This window comes from Kogia breviceps, chromosome X (genome assembly GCF_026419965.1).
Source record: "Kogia breviceps isolate mKogBre1 chromosome X, mKogBre1 haplotype 1, whole genome shotgun sequence".
In the NCBI taxonomy this organism is placed as follows: Eukaryota; Metazoa; Chordata; class Mammalia; order Artiodactyla; family Physeteridae; genus Kogia; species Kogia breviceps.
The window spans coordinates 10,270,730-10,275,442 of NC_081330.1; the positions used below are offsets into that span (position 1 = coordinate 10,270,730).

General features: G+C 53.0%; 1 pseudogene; it reads right to left on the bottom strand.

Moving 5' to 3' along the window:
- Positions 1 to 688: 688 nt before the first annotated feature.
- Positions 689 to 4,398, bottom strand: LOC131747903 (exportin-6 pseudogene; annotated as a pseudogene).
- Between the last annotated feature and the right edge of the window lie 315 nt (positions 4,399 to 4,713).

Genomic DNA, 4,713 nt, shown 5'->3' on the forward strand with positions numbered 1-4,713 from the left:
GTTAACGTTTTTATATATTTCAGACTTTGAGGACTTTTCATTTTAGCTCAGATACTGAAGAAAAAAGTATCTTTGAGAACTGTGAATTTAGTTTTTCTTTAGAACATTTATTGTATTAAGTATTGTTTATTTTTTTGCGTTTCTCTGAGAAACGCAAATTGACATCACAATGAATTGCCATAACTATTGTAAAAAACAGAAAATGCCAAAGAAGATTATTGTAAAATTGTTTTCATTGTGATTAGCTCATTCTTTCATTACTTATCATGTGAGGAGTTCTTCTTAGAAGTTGATGAAATAGATGGCAATCCAGAAGTGCCATCTCTTTGCCAAGGATGTCTAACTATTTTTATTGGACAAGTGTCACTTTTAGAGTTGATGAACAGCAAACGTGAAGTAGTAATAACTAATGTTGAAAAATGAAGCCACCTAAGGAGCAAGAAGTGATAGATGACATGGTGCATTTTTAGTACCATAAAAAGTTCAAAATGAGGAATAGTTTTGTCCATGTCCCAGTTTTGATTTTTTTTAATACAGCAACAACATAAGCATATTATTTTTTCATTAAGCTTCTTAGTTTCTTAGTATCACAATGAAATGATGAGAAAACAAGAACAAAAAAAACCATGAGTCTGCAAATCTCTCTGACAAAAAGCAGAGACTTCAAGGCATTTGATGGGGAGGGAGGGAGAGGCTTGACAGAAGTGCCAAAGTAGTTCCAGCATCACGCCTCTCCTTAGCCGGCTGGGCCGGGAGGGGTGGGGACGTGGAATGGTGAGAAGGTGGCACTGTCACAGCTGCCCTTGGCGTTTCTGCCTCGCGACTGATACACGCATGATCTGCGTGGACCACCCCACAGGATTTTCCGGCGCCTCCCCGGTACCTGGCCGCATGACCCCTGCCTGCTCCAAACCCCTGGGACACCCCGGAGCCAGTTCTGCCGGGTGGGAGGCAGGAGAGGAGCGTGGAGGGGACGAGGGTAGGCGACGCCGCTCCGGGCGTGAGAAACCGAGGAGAGGCCGAGGCCCACCCAGGAGACACCCGTGGTAGCAGGCGGAGGTGGTGCAGGTGGCAGCGGCAGGAGTCGGTGTCCCTTGGGCGGTGAGCAAGCTGCACCTAGAGCTTCACGGTGCCGGGGGGCAGGCTGTCGTTGCAGAGTCTGCGGTAACGCAGGTCGCTGACCAGGTTGTGCACATTCTGGGTGAGTGAGGGCAGGTCCCCATCCATCTTGAAATTCCGCCCCAGCACATTTTTCTGGTTGGCATCCACACCGTCACAGCTGGTCAGGAACTCTGGGAGGAAGGCCGTGAAGAAGCCATCAAAGTCCACAGAGGCCATGCTATAAGTGGCGATGCCAATCTCCTCCTGCCGGAGGTCGTGGGACTTGTGAACCAGGATCTGGAGCGGCACGTTCAGCAACTGAAAGAGCACGGTGGTCCGGAAGATCTTCTGTGGTACAGCTTCTGCTTGGGGTTGAGAGTCTCCAAGTAAAAGAGATTTTATTTAAATAGGTAGGTGTCAGGCTGGAGAAAGGACTGTCCAAAAGCCTGCATGATGGCACTGAACTGAGGCTCATTCTCCATCTGCTCCTCAGCAATCCCCCTCTGGACACTGGCCAGGATGGTGGACCTGAAGAAGCACCCCCAGTTGTGATGGAGCGTCCAGAAAAGGAGCTCAAACAGCTCAGCCTTCACATCAGGGGAGGGGTGCTCGGCGATGATGGGATACACCTGCTCCATGCACAGGGCGATGATGCTGGGGAGGAAGGGCTTGAACACCTGGCCGGGTTCCTGGACCACCCCCTGCAGGATCTTCGGGAACTTCTCAACCACCCGGCAGCCAGTACCGCCTTCGTGGAGGATGCTCTCGGCCAACTGTTCTCTGGTAAACATATTGGGGAAAGTCTGTATGATCTGCTCAGTGAAAGGCACGCCCATCTGTACTCTAAGGCCTCGAAACAGAGTGGGGAGGAAGCTTAGCACCTCATCAGACACATCTGACTGATGGAAAAAAGCTGGGAAGAGGGCCAGGGAGACTTGAACAGATTCCTGCAGGGACTGGTAGCAGGTCTGTTGGGACTTGGTGGATTTCCCAGAGATAGCCTCCACGATATCTTCTAAGACACAAGTGTCTGGTGGATAATCACTTTGGTGTCATCCAGGGGCATCTTCCTCTGCGGGGTGACAGCAGTGGGCTTCAGGTTGCAATAATCCCGAGAGAGCGCAGAGATGAGGCTGGCGTGGTTGATGGAGCGCACAGGCCACTGCTGTTCATTCTCTGGGAGGTTTGGCCACGGAAGCAACAGGATGTTAGAGGGGGCTCGGCACACCAATACCTGAGCCTTGTCAACGAGCTGCAGGGTAGAGGCACCGGTGATTCTGTTGAATACTTTCTGTACTGCAGGGAGGCTGATCAGAAAGACAGGTCGAACAGTGGTGGCCAGTGAGACCAGTAGATGGCACACAGACAGCAGCAGTTTGTCTCGGACCTTGGTGCTGATCAGAGGTGTGACTGTATCCAGGGTGCTGGACATGAGCGTAACAGCCTGCTGCGTATGCTGCCGATGGGCCTCGCTGCAGCACTGTGCTAGCCAGTGCGAGTAAACCTGCAGAGCGGCCAGGGGCTAAGCACGCTCATCAATGAGATCAGGCTTCAATATTGATGGCACGGCAGTCTCAATGTTGTACAATTTTATCTGAGATCCACACAAAGTGACTTTGACCAACCTCTCCAGCGCCGTGAGGGCGTCGCTGAAGCGCACTGCGAACACGTCCCCGATGAAGTACTCGGCTAGGTGGCCCACAGCCCGCAGGAGGGAGCCCAGGTCTCGCAGGGAACAGTGCAGTCGCTGGCAGTCGTTCTCTGCTGTGATGTTCAACCCGTGTCCTGACCCTGAAGTAACTATCAACTGCTGTAACCCCAGATAAACTTCTAAATTGTCCTGAAGAACTGGGAACAGTGTCGAGAAGGCCTGTGTGTGGGAAGGAGCTCCATCACTTTGGCCACTGCCTCCAAGCTCTGGCGTGAGTACCACCGCCACGCTGTCTGGTGACCGTCATCCAGAGTTTTGTCATCCAGCTCCTCCGACTGGGCCTGGTTGTATCTGAAGTGGATTCGATTCAACACCTCCGTGAGCAAGAGGACCAGGGCGTCTTCGTACCTGTTGAGAACCGCTTCCCTGTCTCCCAGACGGCTTTTCGTTTTCCTTGTCAGATAGTCCAAAAAGAGCGTCCAGATATCCAAAGAAGAGAAGTAACTTTCATGAGTAGGCTGATGAAATGTGTACTCGAACAAAACTGTCAAAAACTCCACCTCGGGGAACTGGGAGTAGGACTCGATTCTCCTTAGGTGAGCGCTCGCAAAGAGCCGCAGAAGGTCAGCAAACTTCTCGATGTAGCACTCGTCGAGTTCTCCTAGCCTGCTCTTCACCGTGTGGGCATTGTTATCCTTGGTGATTTTCTGCCGGAGGCAGAAAGTCTGCTGGAACATCCGCAGGAAGTAGTCCTCGAATTCCATAGGCACACAGTCCTTGGACGTGAGTTCATTGATGCAGGGCATGGCCAGCACCCCAAGCCAGCCGCACTCCTGACCCAACACACAGTGCTGGCTGCTGCCGTTAACCGATGCCATCTTTCCGGCCCGGATGTCACAGCCAAAGCAGGCAAAGTGGAAGATGGTGGTAAGGAGGGATGGGGTGATGCTGACAGACAGAGGAATCCGACTGAAGAGATGGGCCAGGCACTCCAAGACCAAGGAACAGATCTACTCACTCTCCGCACCAAGGATGGGGATTGGCTGATTCAACGGTTTGGCTGAACTAGGACTCCGCGACAGGTTACTCAGTAAGTCACCACTCTCTCCTGAGGTCGGGGATGGTGGTGGGGTGGTGGCAGTCATGCTGTGTTTGTCCCAGACAGTCTCCAAGATACCGGTCAGTAGCCCAAGCACTGTCTGCGCCTGGTCCAGCAGCAGCTTTCGCAACTCGTCCTTCCAGGCCACTCTGAGGTCCTCACCGGGACAAGCCAGCTTGGGCCAATCTTGACGGCCAATGTCAACAATCACTTTGCAGAGCTTGTTCCAGATGAAGTAAGGTGAGGTTCTGTGGTGAGCCAAGAGAGTTTGGACAGGAGGCTACGGATTTCCATCTTATCCTGAGATGGGACCCCAAGCCACATTTCATTGATCAGATTCTCAAAATCCGTTAACCTGTACATCATTACATAGTCATTCCTAGTGCTGGAGAGAAAATGCAGGCAGAATCTCCAGGCTCCTATTTGCTGAGCAAAGTTATCAAGAAGTTCCTCTATCTCACGTCTTCTTTCATTGCTTGTACAGTCGTGGAAAAACTCGTGTCATCGGACTTTCCAATGCCCCGAGAGAGGCTTCTTCAGATGCCATGCTGGCGGGGGGAGGGGGCTGGCTCTCGGGCTTCGGACGCGTCCCGCTCGCACAGTTCAGGTCAGGGTCCCGGCAGGCTCGGGAAGTCCCCCCGCCCCTGCAAAGACAACCGCCTTCCCCACCCGGGCCCCGCGGGGACTCTCTATAAAGAGCGCGGCCCCCCGGCCCGCCTCATCGGGGACCCCCGGAACAATTCATCACCTCCGCAGGGAAACCGAAAAATCAGGAAATGGGACTCGGAGGCCGGCGAGGAGGGCAGCGGCTCGGGGCTCCCCGCCCGGGCCGGACCCCCGAGGGGAGGCTCCGGGCCCAGGC